This window comes from Rattus norvegicus, chromosome 6 (assembly GCF_021556685.1).
Source record: "Rattus norvegicus strain SHRSP/BbbUtx chromosome 6, alternate assembly SHRSP_T2T, whole genome shotgun sequence".
NCBI lineage: Eukaryota > Metazoa > Chordata > Mammalia > Rodentia > Muridae > Rattus > Rattus norvegicus.
The window spans coordinates 22,411,959-22,431,720 of record NC_141539.1 but is presented as its reverse complement, the minus strand read 5'-3'; the positions used below and the strand labels follow the sequence as shown (position 1 = coordinate 22,431,720).

General features: G+C 44.1%; 1 pseudogene across 1 annotated transcript; it reads right to left on the bottom strand.

Annotated features, from left to right (window-relative positions):
• Nucleotides 1-15,883: 15,883 nt before the first annotated feature.
• Hnrnpf-ps4 (heterogeneous nuclear ribonucleoprotein F, pseudogene 4) lies at nucleotides 15,884-18,024 on the bottom strand (annotated as a pseudogene). Its single transcript, XR_015622228.1, has one exon. The product of XR_015622228.1 is annotated as a heterogeneous nuclear ribonucleoprotein F, pseudogene 4, transcript variant X2 (transcript).
• Between the last annotated feature and the right edge of the window lie 1,738 nt (nucleotides 18,025-19,762).

The following is a 19,762-nucleotide window of genomic DNA, read 5'->3' as shown; positions in this document are numbered from 1 at the left end:
GTGCAGACAGGCCCAAGCCCGAGGACTGTTACCCTAGAGGCTTCTTATATTACTACTTAGGCATCCCATCCCAGGAAAAGAAGAACAAAATCTCTTCACAGAAGATTAATAGACACTAAATATCCAACAAATAAATGCTTAATAAAACCAGCCCGTCATTCAAGTTGCCTATGAGAAATTCTCAGAGCGAGACTTCTGGTTTCCTTTGGATTGGCAGCTTTCCGAGCGCATCTCACTTGGTGTGGCAATTAAAATCACAGGGTAATCTAGGTAAGTGATTAAAGCCCCAATGTAGGGCTATTCCTGGGTATTGGGCTTGGTTTTGTTATTTATTAAAAGACTTGTAAGTCTTGTCTTTACCCATGTAGCAATACCCCTATGGTTCATAGAAGGGAGCTACTTCGTGAGGGGAAGAACTCAGTGCAGGGCCATCTTCCGTCCTCTGAGCTCCGCTTTCCGCAAGTCAAGGGCTCTAGAATGAGAGGATCACTCTCCTCAGAGGTCTCTCCAGCACCACTTTTTCTCTTGGATCTTGGGGTCTACAGCCATTGTCTCTCACAGCGCGGGGTGGCCCTGAGGCCCATAGAGAAGGAGACTAAGATATGTATGTCCTTAAGACAAGGCATTGCCAGTTCTTTATAGCCCTTTTCTCATGGCTTTATGATCTTTTCACAGCATGAAATCACTGTATTCTGATTAATATAGAGTAAAATGTCATATAGGCATTTTTTAGGAGTTCACTCAAACACTTGCTCAGCCCTGACTCTGTCTGTCCACCTCAGTACCTTCTGTATAGTCAGGACACATCTAGCCTGGGGCAGACAGCTGCCACTATGTCTTCAGATGCACCAGAAGAGGCCATCCGTTCCCATTACAGATGGTTGTGAGCCACCATGTGGTTGCTGGGGATTGAACTCATGACCTCTGGAAGAGCAGACAGTGCTCTTAACCACTGAGCCATCTCTCCAGCCCTAGAGTGTTTTTTTTTTAATTTATTTATTTTAATTTCTTCTGTTTGAACTTCCGGTTGGGATGAATCCATTTGCAAGCCTGGCATCACTTCAGCAGTTCACTGAAACCCTGCCAAGGCTTAATGTTACCCTGGTTCTGGGCACCACACAGAAATCCACCTCAGAAAAGCAAGGACTGCCAGATTTCTGTTCTGATGGCTGGGCTCCCTGAGTCAGAGCTCGTGGGATCATCACTACTACCCAAGTGGAAGCCCTCAGGATGGAGTGACTCTGTGTGTGTCCGACAGACACAGAGCCTACAGCACGCTAGCTGCAGCGATTGGCGTCTGGGCCGTCAGGCCTGACTGCCTGCTGCATGCAACAGCAGGTGAGCCAATGGCAGGCAGTGCAGATGCTGCTGGCGGCTGAGCTCCAAGTGCTGGCTTGAGCACAGCTCTCATCCACGGTGCCAGCTGTCAGGAGGGGCTGTGCAAAAAAAAAAGTTGCATGTGTTACATGTGGCATTCTAAGCAAGTGCCCATTCCTTGTCAAGATATGCCTAAGGTTGACTTAAAAAAGTTATTGGGCAGCTCACAAGCTTCTAACACCCTTGACTTTTTTTTTTTTTATTAACTTGAGTATTTCTTATATACATTTCGAGTGTTATTCCCTTTCCCGGTATCTGGGCAAACATCCCCCTCCCCCCTCCCCTTCCTTATGGGTGTTCCCCTCCCAACCCTCCCCCCATTGCCGCTCTCCCCCCCACCAGTCTAGTTCACTGGGGGTTCAGTCTTAGCAGGACCCAGGGCTTCCCCTTCCACTGGTGCTCTTACTAGGCTATTCATTGCTACCTATGAGGTCAGAGTCCAGGGTCAGTCCATGTATAGTCTTTAGGTAGTGGCTTAGTCCCTGGAAGCTCTGGTTGCTTAGCATTGTTGTACATATGGGGTCTCGAGCCCCTTCAAGATCTTCCAGTTCTTTCTCTGATTCCTTCAACGGGGGTCCTATTCTCAGTTCAGTGGTTTGCTGCTGGCATTCGCCTCTGTATTTGCTGTATTCTGGCTGTGTCTCTCAGGAGCGATCTACATCCAGCTCCTGTCCGTCTGCACTTCTTTGCTTCATCCATCTTGTCTAATTGGGTGGCTGTATATGTATGGGCCACATGTGGGGCAGGCTCTGAATGGGTGTTCCTTCAGTCTCTGTTTTAATCTTTGCCTCTCTCTTCCCTGCCAAGGGTATTCTTGTTCCCCTTTTAAAGAAGGAGTGAAGCATTCACATTTTGATCATCCGTCTTGAGTTTCATTTGTTCTAGGCATCTAGGGTAATTCAAGCATTTGGGCTAATAGCCACTTATCAATGAGTGCATACCCTGTATGTCTTTCTGTGATTGGGTTAGCTCACTCAGGATGATATTTTCCAGTTCCAACCATTTGCCTACGAATTTCATAAAGTCGTTGTTTTTGATAGCTGAGTAATATTCCATTGTGTAGATGTACCACATTTTCTGTATCCATTCCTCTGTTGAAGGGCATCTGGGTTCTTTCCAGCTTCTGGCTATTATAAATAAGGCTGCAATGAACATAGTGGAGCACGTGTCTTTTTTATATGTTGGGGCATCTTTTGGGTATATGCCCAAGAGAGGTATAGCTGGATCCTCAGGCAGTTCAATGTCCAATTTTCTGAGGAACCTCCAGACTGATTTCCAGAATGGTTGTACCAGTTTGCAATCCCACCAACAATGGAGGAGTGTTCCTCTTTCTCCACCTCCTCGCCAGCATCTGCTGTCACCTGAGTTTTTGATCATAGCCATTCTCACTGGTGTGAGGTGAAATCTCAGGGTTGTTTTGATTTGCATTTCCCTTATGACTAAAGATGTTGAACATTTCTTTAGGTGTTTCTCAGCCATTCGGCATTCCTCAGCTGTGAATTCTTCGTTTAGCTCTGAACCCCATTTTTTAATAGGGTTATTTGTTTCCCTGCAGTCTAACTTCTTGAGTTCTTTGTATATTTTGGATATAAGGCCTCTATCTGTTGTAGGATTGGTAAAGATCTTTTCCCAATCTGTTGGTTGCCGTTTTGTCCTAACCACAGTGTCCTTTGCCTTACAGAAGCTTTGCAGTTTTATGAGATCCCATTTGTCAATTCTTGATCTTAGAGCGTAAGCCATTGGTGTTTTGTTTAGGAAATTTTTTCCAGTGCCCATGTGTTCCAGATGCTTCCCTAGTTTTTCTTCTATTAGTTTGAGTGTATCTGGTTTGATGTGGAGGTCCTTGATCCACTTGGACTTAAGCTTTGTACAGGGTGATAAGCATGGATCGATCTGCATTCTTCTACATGTTGACCTACAGTTGAACCAGCACCATTTGCTGAAAATGCTATCTTTTTTCCATTTGATGGTTTTGGCTCCTTTGTCAAAAATCAAGTGACCATAGGTGTGTGGGTTCATTTCTGGGTCTTCAATTTTATTCCATTGGTCTATCTGTCTCTCTCTGTACCAATACCATGCAGTTTTTATCACTATTGCTCTGTAATACTGCTTGAGTTCAGGGATAGTGATTCCCCCTGAAGTCCTTTTATTGTTGAGGATAGCTTTAGCTATCCTGGGTTTTTTGTTATTCCAGATGAATTTGCAAATTGTTCTGTCTAACTCTTTGAAGAATTGGATTGGTATTTTGATGGGGATTGCATTGAATCTGTAGATTGCTTTTGGTAAAATGGCCATTTTTACTATATTAATCCTGCCAATCCATGAGCATGGGAGATCTTTCCATCTTCTGAGGTCTTCTTCAATTTCCTTCTTCAGTGTCTTGAAGTTCTTATTGTACAGATCTTTTACTTGCTTGGTTAAAGTCACACCGAGGTACTTTATATTATTTGGGTCTATTATGAAGGGTGTCGTTTCCCTAATTTCTTTCTCGGCTTGTTTCTCTTTTGTATAGAGGAAGGCAACTGATTTATTTGAGTTAATTTTATACCCAGCCACTTTGCTGAAGTTGTTTATCAGCTTTAGTAGTTCTCTGGTGGAACTTTTGGGATCACTTAAATATACTATCATATCATCTGCAAATAGTGATATTTTGACTTCTTCTTTTCCGATCTGTATCCCCTTGACATCCTTTTGTTGTCTGATTGCTCTGGCTAGAACTTCAAGAACTATATTGAATAAGTAGGGAGAGAGTGGGAAGCCTTGTCTAGTCCCTGATTTTAGTGGGATTGCTTCAAGTTTCTCTCCATTTAGTTTAATGTTAGCAACTGGTTTGCTGTATATGGCTTTTACCATGTTCAGGTATGGGCCTTGAATTCCTATTCTTTCCAGGACTTTTATCATGAAGGGGTGTTGAATTTTGTCAAATGCTTTCTCAGCATCTAATGAAATGATCATGTGGTTTTGTTCTTTCAGTTTGTTTATATAATGGATCACGTTGATGGTTTTCCGTATATTAAACCATCCCTGTATGCCTGGGATGAAGCCTACTTGATCATGGTGGATGATTGTTTTGATGTGCTCTTGGATTCGGTTTGCCAGAATTTTGTTGAGTATTTTTGCGTCGATATTCATAAGGGAAATTGGTCTGAAGTTCTCTTTCTTTGTTGTGTCTTTGTGTGGTTTAGGTATAACAGTAATTGTGGCTTCGTAGAAGGTATTCGGTAGTGATCCATCTGTTTCAATTTTGTGGAATAGTTTGGATAATATTGGTATGAGGTCTTCTATGAAGGTTTGATAGAATTCTGCACTAAACCCGTCTGGACCTGGGCTCTTTTTGGTTGGGAGACCTTTAATGACTGCTTCTATTTCCTTAGGAGTTATGGGGTTGTTTAACTGGTTTATCTGTTCCTGATTTAACTTCGGTACCTGGTATCTGTCTAGGAAATTGTCCATTTCCTGAAGATTTTCAAGTTTTGTTGAATATAGGTTTTTGTAGTAAGATCTGATGATTTTTTGAATTTCCTCTGAATCTGTTGTTATGTCTCCCTTTTCATTTCTGATTTTGTTAATTTGGACGCACTCTCTGTGTCCTCTCGTTAGTCTGGCTAAGGGTTTATCTATCTTGTTGATTTTCTCAAAGAACCAACTTTTGGTTCTGTTGATTCTTTCTATGGTCCTTTTTGTTTCTACTTGGTTGATTTCCGCTCTGAATTTGATTATTTCCTGCCTTCTACTCCTCCTGGGTGTATTTGCTTCTTTTTGTTCTAGAGCTTTTAGGTGTGCTGTCAAGCTGCTGACATATGCTCTTTCCTGTTTCTTTCTGCAGGCACTCAGCGCTATGAGTTTTCCTCTTAGCACAGCTTTCATTGTGTCCCATAAGTTTGGGTATGTTGTACCTTCATTTTCATTAAATTCTAAAAAGTTTTTAATTTCTTTCTTTATTTCTTCCTTGACCAGGTTATCATTGAGTAGAGCATTGTTCAATTTCCAAGTATATGTGGGCATTCTTCCTTGATTGTTATTGAAGACCAGTTTTAGGCCGTGGTGGTCCGATAGCACGCATGGGATTATTTCTATCTTTCTGTACCTGTTGAGGCCCGTTTTTTGACCAATTATATGGTCAATTTTGGAGAAAGTACCATGAGGAGCTGAGAAGAAGGTATATCCTTTTGCTTTAGGATAGAATGTTCTATAAATATCCGTTAAGTCCATTTGGCTCATGACTTCTCTTAGTCTGTCTACATCTCTGTTTAATTTCTGTTTCCATGATCTGTCCATTGTTGAGAGTGGGGTGTTGAAATCTCCCACTATTATTGTGTGAGGTGCAATGTGTGTTTTGAGCTTTAGTAAGGTTTCTTTTATGTATGTAGGTGCCCTTGTATTTGGGGCATAGATATTTAGGATTGAGAGTTCATCTTGGTGGATTTTTCCTTTGATGAATATGAAGTGTCCTTCCTTATCTTTTTTGATGACTTTTAGTTGAAAATTGATTTTATTTGATATTAGAATGGCTACTCCAGCTTGCTTCTTCTGACCATTTGCTTGGAAAATTGTTTTCCAGCCTTTCACTCCGAGGTAATGTCTGTCTTTGTCTCTGAGGTGTGTTTCCTGTAGGCAGCAGAATGCAGGGTCCTCTTTGCGTATCCAGTTTGTTAATCTATGTCTTTTTATTGGCGAGTTAAGGCCATTGATGTTGAGAGATATTAAGGAATAGTGATTATTGCTTCCCGTTATATTCATATTTGGATGTGAGGTTATGTTTGTGTGCTTTCATTCTCTTTGTTTTGTTGCCAAGACGATTAGTTTCTTGCTTCTTCTAGGGTATAGCTTGCCTCCTTATGTTGGGCTTTACCATTTATTATCCTTTGTAGTGCTGGATTTGTAGAAAGATATTGTGTAAATTTGGTTTTGTCATGGAATATCTTGGTTTCTCCATCTATGTTAATTGAGAGTTTTGCAGGATACAGTAACCTGGGCTGGCATTTGTGTTCTCTTAGGGTCTGTATGACATCTGTCCAGGATCTTCTGGCCTTCATAGTTTCTGGCAAAAAGTCTGGTGTGATTCTGATAGGTCTGCCTTTATATGTTACTTGACCTTTTTCCCTTACTGCTTTTAATATTCTTTATTTTGTGCGTTTGGTGTTTTGACTATTATGTGACAGGATGTGTTTCTTTTCTGGTCCAATCTATTTGGAGTTCTATAGGCTTCTTGTATGCCTATGGGTATCTCTTTTTTTAGGTTAGGGAAGTTTTCTTCTATGATTTTGTTGAAGATATTTACTGGTCCTTTGAGCTGGGAGTCTTCACTCTCTTCTATACCTATTATCCTTAGGTTTGATCTTCTCATTGAGTCCTGGATTTCCTGTATGTTTTGGACCAGTAGCTTTTTCCGCTTTACATTATCTTTGACAGTTGAGTCAATGATTTCTATGGAATCTTCTGCTCCTGAGATTCTCTCTTCCATCTCTTGTATTCTGTTGGTGATGCTTGTATCTACGGCTCCTTGTCTCTTCCTTTGATTTTCTATATCCAGGGTTGTTTCCATGTGTTCTTTCTTGATTGCTTCTATTTCCATTTTTAATTCCTTCAACTGTTTGATTGTGTTTTCCTGGAATTCTTTCAGGGATTTTTGCGATTCCTCTCTGTAGGCTTCTACTTGTTCTCTAAGGGAGTTCTTCATGTCTTTCTTGAAGTCCTCTAGCATCATGATCAAATATGATTTTGAAACTAGATCTTGCTTTTCTGGTGTGTTTGGATATTCCATGTTTGTTTTGGTGGGAGAATTGGGCTCCGATGATGCCATGTAGTCTTGGTTTCTGTTGCTTGGGTTCCTGCGCTTGCCTCTCGCCATCAGATTATCTCTAGTGTTACTTTGTTCTGCTATTTCTGACAGTGGCTAGACTGTCCTATAAGCCTGTGTGTCAGGAGTGCTGTAGACCTGTTTTCCTCTCTTTCAGTCAGTTATGGGGACAGAGTGTTCTGCTTTCGGGCGTGTAGTTTTTCCTCTCTACAGGTCTTCAGCTGTTCCTGTGGGCCTGTGTCTTGAGTTCACCAGGCAGGGTGCTGCCCACGGGCTCTCTGCAGCGGCAGCAATCAGGAAGACCTGTGCCGCCCCTTCCGGGAGCTTCAGTGCACCAGGGTTCCAGATGGCCTTTGGTGTTTTCCTCTGGCGTCTGAGATGTATGTACAGAGAGCAGTCTCTTCTGGTTTCCCAGGCTTGTCTGCCTCTCTGAAGGTTCAGCTCTCCCTCCCACGGGATTTGGGTGCAGAGAACTGTTTATCCGGTCTGTTTCCCTCAGGTTCCGGCGGTGTCTCAGGCAGGGGTCCTGCTGCTCCTGGGCCCTCCCCCACGGGAGCCCAGAGGCCTTATACAGTTTCCTCTTGGGCCAGGGATGTGGGCAGGGGTGGGCAGTGTTGGTGGTCTCTTCCGCTCTGCAGCTTCAGGAGTGCCCACCTGACCAGGCGGTGAGGTCTCTTTCCCACGGGGTCTGGGAGCAGAGAGCTGCTGCGGGCTGGGATCTGCGGGTGTGGGACTTCCGGTAAACACAGGACGTGCCCAGTCCTAGAGGAATTCTGCCTCTGTGTGTCCCGATCTCACCAGGCAGCTCTCTTGCAGCAGACAAGTTGGTCTTACCTGTGGTCCCGAGGCTCAAGTTTGCTCGCGGGGTGCTGCCCAAGGGCTCTCTGCAGCGGCAGCAACCAGGAAGACATGTGCCGCCCCTTCTGGGAGCTTCAGTGCACCAGGGTTCCAGATGGCCTTTGGTGTTTTCCTCTGGCGTCTGAGATGTATGTACAGAGAGCAGTCTCTTCTGGTTTCCCAGGCTTGTCTGCCTCTCTGAAGGTTCAGCTCTCCCTCCCCCACCCTTGACTTTTGACTCACTGAGATTTACACACACACACACACACACACACACACACACACAAACACACACACACACAGAGCTAGGCTGAGTGTGGTGTCACACATTTTTGATCCCAGCACTTAAGAGGCAAAAGAAGGTGGAGTTCTATGATTTCTCGCCAGCCAGGACCACAAAAGGAGACTCTGTTTCAAGAACAAGCACAGGCACACAGATAGACAGACAGACAGACACATGCACACAATACATGCATGCACACATGCAAACAAACAAAACACATAAACCAAAACCCAAAATAACAACAACAACAACAACAACAACAACAACAACAACAACAAAATAGTTTAAAAAGACAAACAAGGCAGAGGGGGGAAGGGGGACAAAAAAGTGTACAACAGTAATTAAATAGGAATAAAAGTGAAAATACAAAGCAAAAAGACCCCTAAATTTGTAGTAAAAAGAAGAAAGCAGAAGCACAGGGTTGGGTAGGGGGTGGAAAGAAAAAGTTCGAGGAACTTCTTAACTTCTTTTGGAGTCTTCAAAACGTGGATCCTACCAGTTACCTGCCTGGAGCAGGATGTCAGCCGAAACTGGGCTCTTGTCTTTCCTGTGGTTTGGGCTGATGCCGACCATTTGGTTTGTACTGGATGAGTGACCAGTGTTTCCCAGAGCTGCCTTTATCTCCTTCCTTCTTCGTATACCAGGGGCCTCCTCTGGCCACATGGAGTTTTGTAGTCTGTGGGCACATTCAGTTTCTCTTCCTTTCCTAAGGGTAAGCTGGAAGGTGTCTCTCAAGTGTGTTGAGAGCGTGGAAAGTTCATTAATGTAGAAGACCTATTTTCAATATCCCTTTGTAGTAGTCAATCCGCTGGAGGGACTGGACACTGCAGCAGTGGCTGACAGGTAGGTGACTCTCGAAGTTGGTCCACCGTCTCACCTTAAACTCAGGGTTAGCCAACTCCAATGTTCCTTCCAGTGTTAAGATCTTCTCCAGGCCACCGGCAGCAGGATTATGCACACCACAGCCTGGTCCAAGCCTTCTGCAGTCTGCACCTCTCATCTTGCCAGTATCTCTCTTGCTTCTCACTCTTGTCTTCTCTCCAAGGCTGCCATTCACTCTGGGGCACTGATGGGTCAAGTTCATAGTCTCTGACTCATGGTTATCATCTGTTCTTTGGTCCTTGAGGTAACACCTTTCTGCAGGAGACACAGAGGGCTTTGTGCTCATAGACAAGCATTAGGAGCACCTGGAATGTTAAATACACAGGGTCCTTCCTTCAAGGGAGTGAATGCAAAACTACTTTGTCCAGAAGGCCGGGAGCGGACATGCTTACTAGACTGGTGACCTTTGCATATCTGTGTGGCTAGAGACCTTATTTCATGAGATTCTCCTTCAGACCCTTATCATAGTTTTTTCCCCAATCAATCTTTCTCCCATCTTATAGGCTCTCTCTTTTGTTTTACATTAGCTGCATTATGTTTCTAATTGTTAACATCTATGATTCAGGAAACCAAGGATGAAATTCTATAGTCCTTCTTACAAAGTTACAGAGCTGTTGCTTTGAATATTTTTCTCCCCTGGATTTCTTTTTAAAAGATTTATTTATTTTACGTATATAAGTACACTGTACCTGTCTTCACACACACCAGAAGAGGGCATCTAATGATCCCATTACAGATGGTTGTGAGCCACCATGTGGCTGCTGGGATTTGAAGTCAGGACCTCTGGAAGAGCAGTCAGTTCTCTAACCACTGAGTCATCTCTCCGCCCAAACCTTGGTGTTATCATGAAGCATCTCTGGACTCAGTATTTTTGTAAAAAAAACCCTCTGTTCTCCATCGTCTTCTGATTGACTAATTAAAGAGCTGAACAACAAATAGGCAAGCAGGAGAGGAAAAGACAGGGAAAGAGGGGGGGAGAGAGAGGGAAGGAAAGAGAGGGGAGAGAAGAGGGAGAGGGGGGAGAGACAGAGACAGGGGGAGAGACAGGGAGAGAGAGACAGAGACAAGGGGAGAGATAGAGAGGGGGGAGGGGGAGAGAGAGAAGGAGGAGAGAGACAAGGGGGAGAGAGAGGGACAAGGGGGGAGAGAGAGAATGGGAGAGAGACAGAGACAAGGGGGGAGAGAGAGACAAGGGGGAGAAAGAGGGAGAGGGAGGGAGGGAGAGAGAGAGTCAGAGAGACAGAGAGAAAGAGAGAAAGAGAGAGACACAGACAGACACACAGAGAGAGACAGAGAGACAAGGAGAGAGAGAGAGAGGGAGAGGGAGGGAGGGAGGAAGGGGGAGAGAGAGAGAGAAAGAGAGACAGACAGACAGACACACAGAGAGACAGAGAGACAAGGGGGGAGAGAGAGGGAGAGAGAGGCAAGGAGAGGACCAGAGGACTGGAGAGTCACCATTGGGACATGGATGAAGAAGGAGGTGCCAGGGAGAGACTAAGACCTCAGAGGCAGGCAATAGACCCCAGGGCTGGGAAGTAGCCTAAGGCCAGTTAGAATAGCTGAGTAACTGCCCAGTGTAGTGCCTGAAGCTCTTAATAAATATAAACGTCTCTGTGTCATTATTCAGAGCAAGGGAAGGCATAGAAAAGCCCCTTCTTATACAGTGCTGGGAGGAGGCTGAGGAGGGGGGAAAAGGGATGAGACTACATCAAATCTCTCTGTGAAGTACATATGACACCTTCCATAAGGATAGATTCTGTAGATTGAGAAAAACAAGCTTATGACAATGGCCTGGGGCAGAGCCTGGTGTAATCAATGGCCATGGACAACACAAAGGTCACCAGGCTCCAATGCATGCCTGCTCCCAGCTTTGTAGGCAAATAACAGGTATTGAATTCTTTCCCTTGAAGGAACAACCCTGGGTTAGCATTCCAGGTTCCCCTAGAGCTTATCTGTTAGCAGAGGGACCTCTGCCCACACCATGGAAGCTCTTTCTTTGTCTACTTGGAGCAGCCTGCTTGTTTTTATTTTATTTTCTTTACCCATCAGCACATGAAGGCAGCATCTGTCTCATCTACCATGCTACCTGGAAGCTTCCTTTTCCACATTCGTGTGTCAGGCATGAGAGTGGGGGAGCCAGAGTTGAAGGAAAACAAAATTTCAGGGGCTGGGGATTTAGCTCAGTGGTAGAGCGCTTGCCTAGGAAGCACAAGGCCCTGGGTTCGGTCCCCAGCTCCGAAAAAAAGACCAAAAAAAAAAAAAAATTTCAGAGGATGGTAGACCAACAAAGAAAGAAATGAGTTACCCCAGGCAAACCTCAGGTCACAAATGTCTTTCCTGTGGCCTCTATCTCAGCACTCCCCATGAGCCAAACATCCAAGCACATGGGTCTTGGGGGACAAACCAATCCTAACCATACACACAAGCTACATTTTCTCCCCTCTCATTTTCTTCTCCACACCTTCTCCTTGTCTTTCATTTTTCTTCCTAACCCTTTCACTAAGGAATATAGCCTTTTATTCTATGTAACTTTGCTTTAAAGCAATGCTAACTAGTTAAGACACTAACCGTAGCTAGCTCTTCTGTGTGTTAACATAACTGCTGACACCGTTAAGCGCCACACCCCCTGCCATACTACTGAACCACAGGAGTGATTCCTTCAGTGTTGGTCTACAGCAGACCCGTGAGATTGCCTTTACTTCAGTATCATGGTTGACTTGAGGCTGGTGGGGGCAAAGTCTAATCAAAGTTGCAGACCAGGCAAACGGCCACGGGGAGACTTTCTCATCTCATGTTTAGCTGTGTTAGCATATGCTTTGTGCGTCTCCACCTGATGGGAGAGAATCGAGGCCACGGAAGCTTTTGCTGCACTCCTACACCAAACAAGAACCATCAGCTCATGACGGGAACTCAACTGCTGCCTGAAGCTATAAGGACTTTCCTAAACACAGCGGGACTTCTCAGAGCCAGATTTGTTATCTTTCTATCTTTGTTATCTTTGACTAATGAAGCTGTGATGGTTTGCATATGCTTGGCCCAGGAAGTGGTACTATTAGATGGGGTGGCCTTATTGGAGGAAGTGTGTCACTGCGGGGTGGGCTTGGAGACCCTCCTCCTAGCTGCCTGAGGATGCTCAGGCTGTCCCTGGCTTCCTTCGGGTGAAGATGTAGAACTCAGCTCCTCCTGCACCATGTCTGCTTGGATGCTGCTATGCTCCTGCCTTGATGATAATGGACTGAACCTCTGAACCTGTAAGCCAGCCCCAATTAAATGTTGTCCTTTATAAAACTTGTATTGATCATGGCGTCTGTTCACAGCAATAAAACCCTAACTAAGACAGAAGTTTAATTGTGAATATTATTTGCTCTTGCTACGATTTAAAAGGGAGACCCTCACCAGTTCCTGGAAGAAAATGCTATCTTTTCCTACTGCTGTGCTTTTCTATCATTTTTTTTTCTTTTTTTCGGAACTGGGGACCGAACCCAGGGCCTTGTGCTTGCTAGGCAAGAGCTCTACCACTGAGCTAAATCCCCAACCCCACTGCTGTGCTTTTCAAAGAGCTAAGGATATGTTTTATGGAGCCAGGAATGGTGCGGTGGGAAGGGGGTGCCTCACTGGACCCACGCTTAGGCATCCCTCCCTGCTGACCCCAGACACCAGCCATGTGATGGTGTAGTGTAGAATAAAGTTTATCTGAGGGCCTGGAAAGGGGAGTTGAAAAGGGAGTAGACGCAGAGAGGGGGGGGGGTTAGAAAGAGAAGAGGGTCAGAAAGAAAGAAGGGGCAGAGAGAGCGAGGAGGGGCCAAACAGTCCCTTTTACAGCAAGCCAGACCTATCTGTCTGTTGCCAGGTAATTGTTGGGCAAAGCCAAGAAGAAATGCTAACATCTACATCATCATTAAACCTTTCACCTGTCTTTTAGGGCAAGTGATGGACTTAGTCTATTGGAACTCCTCAAAGACAGTTAGCACTGTAGACGCCAAGGAGTCTGGACATAATCCACGGTAATAGCAGTACTAAAAAAAAAAATCTGACCTTCTAAACACAGGGATTTCTATAATAATAGGGCATATACGTTTCCTGAGTTCTGGAAGAAAATCTAACATTTTAGGGGCAAACGCTATACTAAATGTATACATTGATTTTATTTCAATTTTTAGAAATGTAAAGAATCTTAGACACCTAAAGCATACTGGGAGCAAGGCTAGAGATAAAGCTAGATATAGAATGCACAAGGCTGCGTGTTCTAGGTTCTGCAATACTCCAAGAAAGAGAGCGAGGGATGGAGCGACAGAGAGAAAATATGAATGAATATAGTACATGTGGGGAACCATTTTTGGTCTCCATTTTATAATGGGCAAAGAACTGACCACAGAGGAGTCCTAGTCAGAAACGGAGATCTGGGTTTGATTACATTTCTGATGATTAATTCCAGAAGTTTGTGAAAAGCTGAAAATCAGAATTGTGTTTACATCTTTCATACATGATTCCCACTTGAAGTCATTATGTTACATAATAGTGGGGTCATCTTTCACTGTGGTTGGGAAGGTGTAATTAATAATCCGTCTCTCCAGAAAGGAAAGAGGAACTGGCTAGATGCCCTGCCCATCTGCTCAACAGGATTAGCCCTCACATTACAAACATTCTTTGTTTCCCCTGGGCTAGAATTTAAGACTGATTTAAACACGGTCTTGTTTGTTTGTTTCTTAACGAATAAAACATTTAAGGAGACAATGGTCAAGATCCTACTGACACTAATACACGTAGTTATAGGAGGATTTGACTGTGTGGAAGAGAGGACGGGGCAGAGATGTGTAAAGTAATTCTAGTTTCTCCAGGGTCAGGTTAATCTGAAAATTCTACACGCTCAACTCTGAATTTCCAGTCATGTGGTATGAAAGGAAACAACATATGGAAGTGTAGACTAACCTATTTCGTATGACTGTGTGATGCCCACTCTGTGATGCCCACTGCGTGATGACCACTGCATGAAGTCCACTGCGTGATGTCCACTGTGTGATGTCCACTCTGTGACGTCCACTATGTGATGACCACTGCATGAAGTTCACTGTGTGATGTCCACTGTGTGATGTCCACTCTGTGATGCCCACTGTGTGATGACCACTGCATGAAGTTCACTGTGTGATGTCCACTGTGTGATGTCCACTCTGTGATGCCCACTGTGTGATGACCACTGCATGAAGTTCACTGTGTGATGTCCACTGTGTGATGTCCACTCTGTGATGTCCACTGTGTGATGTCTAGTGTGACGGCAGGTATGTGTGTATCCGTGTTTAGTTCATGTTATATGAAATACCACCTTCTAAGTTAGCCTCTTGTATCTTATCAGTGTCAGGGGTAGGTCACCACAGACACTGGACTCGGGTTCTGGGACATGGATATATTGATACATATTTAATGTTTCCTCTTGATTTCCAAAATAAGTCACTGTTTCTTTTTTGTCTTCTTCTAGACTATATAGACTTATATTCCCCAAATGAGGAAAATGAGAAAAGAATGGGGTGGTTAAAATAAGAGCATAATAAGTAAAGCAAGCAGAGATTGAGTAGCAGAGGGTCTGTGTGAGCAGGCTGGCCTCAGGGCTATCTTTTAAGGCAGGTAGTAGGATCCCCTGTTCTCTTGTTTTCTCTAGGCCTTGGGTTCTTTAGGATGAAAGAACCTAAGACCTTGTTGTTTCTTTTTCCTTTTTCTCTATCTTTTACAAAGGAGGAGCTATTTTCTGCAGTACGCTAGGATTGCACCTTGGGACTCTTGATGTCTCATCTCTTTCATTTAGAGAGTTCACCAAGAGCTGGCCCATTCTTTAGAGTAAGGGTGTCCAAATTTATGGCCTTTTTGGATCACATTGGACAAAGAAGAATTGTTATGGGCCACACAAATAGACAAACACTAATGGAATCTAGTAAGCTAACAACGATTCTGTGTATAAATTTCATGATATCTGTTGCCGCAGAGAAGCCCTGCACCCCAAATCCTCATATGGTGACCCTAATTACACATCACCCTGTTTAGAGAGTCTGAGAATTGTTCTGTGGGTCCCATTCGTGACCAGCAACAAAGAAAGTGAACACATCTAAGTAATAAAATGTCATTGGCCTTATTATAATTACAATTATTTTATAATACAATTATATTATTGTTGTTGTTGTTGTTGTTAAATGGCAACCCAGAATGGTCAGAGAGTGAACTACTTGACACGTAGTGCATTTGATATGTGACGCAGTGATATGTGGGTGGGTGGAAGTGGTTACAGTTCTCAGTGAGTTCTCAAAGTGCTGATAGTCCACAATTTCCCTCTTGGTTGCTTCAGGCTTTGAGAAGAGTTGCTCACAACAGTAGGTGATATCGAGCGTTGTGACTATGATGTGAGAGATATGTGTTTCAGGGAAGACAAGACTTGTCAAAGCCTAGGAAAGAAAGGCAGCTAATTTTTCCCTCAAGTTAGATGGCTGACTGACTGTAACTTTTAATCACCTGGGTGGTTTTTGTCTCTGAGGCTTACTGCCTCTGTCTGCTAACCTAGGCCTAGTTATGGAAGCGTCTACCCTCTGTACAATGTTGTCCTCTGTACAATGTTGTTTAGACTTAGAGTGTTTCAGCCCCTGAGACTTGCTGCTGAATAGGGTCACCCTTTCTTGTTCTGTCTGATCTCGAGCTGTTCCGGCTCAGACTCCTCCTCTTTTTTTTTTTTTTTTCATTGTGAAAAAGTCTTTATTTTAAGAAAAAAATTTAGTTAACAAAAAATTTAACAAGTTTCACTTAGCAAAATACACCCAAAAGGAAATCACAGTACAAAGAAAGCTTTAAGTCAAGGCCTCACCAATTCCTACAGAATTAGTATTGTGTCTCAATTCTCAAAACTAACTTTTAAAAAGCTTAAACTTAACCTAAAGATTTTAAATGAAAATATAAACTAGAATGAACATGAGAAATGCTTCTCTTTGTATCAGGGATCTAGCACCTTGAGTTCTCCAGAAAAGTACATGCCCCCAGTGTGTTCACTGTGGTGTGCTGAAAGATCCACTCAACATACTTAAACTACTTAACTCAGATAACATCACTCTTAAGTATACTACCAAAAATGTTAATTGAGAAAAGCGGAAGAAAACATGTTTTTAGTTTACTCAATATTACATTCTAGAAGAAAAGTTTGCATGAGAAACACTGAAGAGGTAATTTTTTAATCCAGATTTCACAAACTCATGGTGCAAAGTGGGTCCCCCAAGCTTCCTCTAGAGTTATAAACTGCTCTTGACTGTTTATTGGCTGCCTGTGAAATTTTCTGATTGAAATAACCCAAATGTTCCTACAATACTCATCATATCCACCCATGCTGTTCTGACCGCTGTAGCCGGCCCCGTAACAGCCACTCACTGACTGGCTCTCCAGGCCACTGTAAGTTGCCTGGGCAGCTGACACACCCATGCCTGCATCACCTGGCTGCACTAGGCCCCACTGCTAGCTCCTGTTGTTGAATTCAGGAAGAGTTGTATGTATCTGTGCTGCATTTGGCCCTGTCCTTGGACATGGCTGCCACTGCTTCTTCATGAGTAGCAAACTCAGCATCAGCTTCTCCGGTCACTCTTCCATCAGGACCAATCTCAATATGAACTCTCACAGGGTTGAGTGGAGAGAAGAAGTTGTAAATGTCGCTCTCCGTTGCTTTGTAGGGCAGCCCTCTCATGTGGACGCAGTGGCCGGTGGTGCTCTGCACTGTGAACTCGCTGTCTCCGTATCTGTGATCATACATTCCTGAGAGACAATAGCTGAGGTCTCTCCCAAACAGGTCAGTGGTGAAGCCATAGCCATCACTGAGGCCACTGTGTTCTTCATAGCCCCCAGAGCCTGCACTATGGCACCAGACCTCATCCTATCCAGGCCTGCCTGTCTCACAATGCCAACGTACCTCCAGGCTGTGCCAGGCCTGTCATAAGGCCCAGGCCTCTGCACAGACATAAACTTCAGAGGTGGATCTGAGTATGACCTAACTTCCTCCTGACTGCTCTTGAACACTTCAATATACCTGTGCCCTATTCTCTCCTTGTGCTTCCCTAAAGCTTTCTCGGCTAACTCTTGTGAGGCAAACTGAACGAAGGCCTCCCCTGTAATCTTGCCTTCTGGGTCCACAGGTAGTGTGATCCCGTTTGGCACAATTTCCAACCCTGAGAAGAACTGAACGAGTTCTTCCTTTGTGCATCCAAACGGGAGTCCCCGAAGCCTCACAAAGCCATCATTGGCACTGTCGGCGCTGTTTGGACCACTGTGCTTCAACACCCAATCCATCTCGGTTCTGTGTGACTTGAACACCTCAATATACCGGTGTCCCATGCTTTCCCTGTCTTTTTTCAGAGCCAATTTTACATCATCTTCTGACTCAAGTTCAACAAAAGCCTCACCACTCTGCCTGCCTTCTCTAGTATAAATGAAATGAACACCTGCGACCCCATCATGAATTGTGCGGTCGGAGAGGAAGTTTTGTACGTCCTCAATTGAGTAGGACCAGGGTAGGCCACGGAGTTTGACCACATAGCCTTCACCTCCCTCAGGGCCCAGCATCATGGACACTTGACAGGGTTGATGTCACACAAGCTTGGGCAATTTTTTGTAGCTTAAAGAGCCCCCACAGATGCCTTCTGTAGGAAACACAGAATGGAAGATAACAAGTTTTCCACGGGAGGAAGGTAGAAGTGACTTCTATTTTCAATAACGAACGCGGCTTACGAACCCCAACTCCACCCGACGCCTTAAAAACGCAGAGGGCTCCGGGGAAAGTCCAGGTGCATCTTCTTTTTGTTCTCAACCTTCAGGAAGACGAGGCGCAGTCTCAGACTCCTCTTTGTGTTGACGGATTCAATCTGGCTTCTCTCAGCTTCCCCTGAATTGCTCATACTAACTTTGTCGATCGGTTCTAATCTTGTGACTCCTTCTCATTCTCTGCTCATTCTGTCTTCACCTGTGTCTAGCTTGTTCTCTCTTCAACCTCTGTACAGCTGTCCCAGTAAAACTGCTTCCTTCCCCTCTCCTCTTTTTATTTTATTTTATTTTATTTTATTCTCTGTGGTCTCTCTCTCTCTCTCTCTCTCTCTCTCTCTCTCTCTCTCTCTCTCTCTCTATCTATCTATCTATCTTTTTTTTTTTCTTTTTCTTTTTTTTCCGGAGCTGGGGACCGAACCCAGGGCCTTGCACTTGCTAGGCAAGCGCTCTACCACTGGGCTAAATCCCCAACCTCTCTCTGTGGTCTCTTAAGTAGCTTCCCGTTTCTCTTTCTTCATGTGAGAGTTGGGCATATCCTGTTCTGTCAAATCTCTCTCTGTTTCATGTAGTTGCTTGTATTAAGAATGCTAATCTTTTCCCCCTAAAGTCCTTCTGCAAGAGAGGGTCTGCAGAACTTTCTGGGAGCCTGCCCCCAGCTGGTTCTGATTGGTAAATAAAGACGCCAGCAGCCAATAGCTGCGAGGGGGCGGACAGAAGCGGGGGTTTTAGGATTTTCTCGGTTAGGACTGGGAGGAAAGGAAGAGGAGGCCCACTATGTTTGAGGAGAATGTGGAGAGGAGACAGAGGCCACCATGAGGTAGAGAAGCAAGGCAAAGGAAGTGTGACCCAGAGGGATGCACCAATGGGTCCGGGGTGGCCAAGATGGGACCTAGAAATCAGTAAGTAGGAACGCAGAATTATTGGCAGGAGGCAGATTCTAGCAGCACGGAGGGTAGGCAGTCGCCCAGTAATTGTTCTGATGAGGGGACATTTAGTTATGGGTGTGTGTGTGTGTGTGTGTGTGTGTGTGTGTGTGTGTGTCTCATTCGGGACCATAAACCACCGAGGCGGGTAGCAACCCTATAAATAGGCTTTACTAATAATTAATACAACAGATTTATCACTTTGTCTATCACTCAATTAGACATCACCTTCAAACTTAAGGTGCTTCTTTCTACAAACTAACTTTGCCTTCATTGTTTGGGATTAAAGGTGTGTGCTAAGGGCCTGTCTATATTCTAGCCAGAGATTAAAGGTGTGTGCTAAGGGCTGGGCCACACCACAACTAGAAAGAGTTTTCTTCCAGTAATCATCAGTCTTGTGATCAAATATCCTACAACAGCTGACTGTAGCTTTGTACGGTCTGTTTATGATTGACAGGCAACATATCTACATTGACTGAAAACAGAGTTGGAAGTTTGACCAAGATACTATTTTTCTGGGAATTTTGGAATCTGTTTTAAATTCTTTAATTTTCAAATTTATTTTATGTGTTTGAATGTTTTTACTGCATGCATGCATGTGAACCACTTGTGTACCTCATGCTTTTGAAGGTCAGAAGAGAACATTGGGTCACCTGGAACTAGAGTTACAGATAGTTGTGGGGGTTCTGGAAATTGTACCCAGGTCCTCTGCAAGAAAAACAAGTACTGTAAATTGCTTCGCCATTTCTCCAGCCTCTTAAATTCTTGTATCAAATAAATAAGCTGCATATTTTTTGCTGGTCCTGAAAGCCCTGTTTAGTCACTGTATCAAAAGGCAGGAAATTGTTTTTCTTAATTTGAGAGCCACAATTTCACTTTCATTTG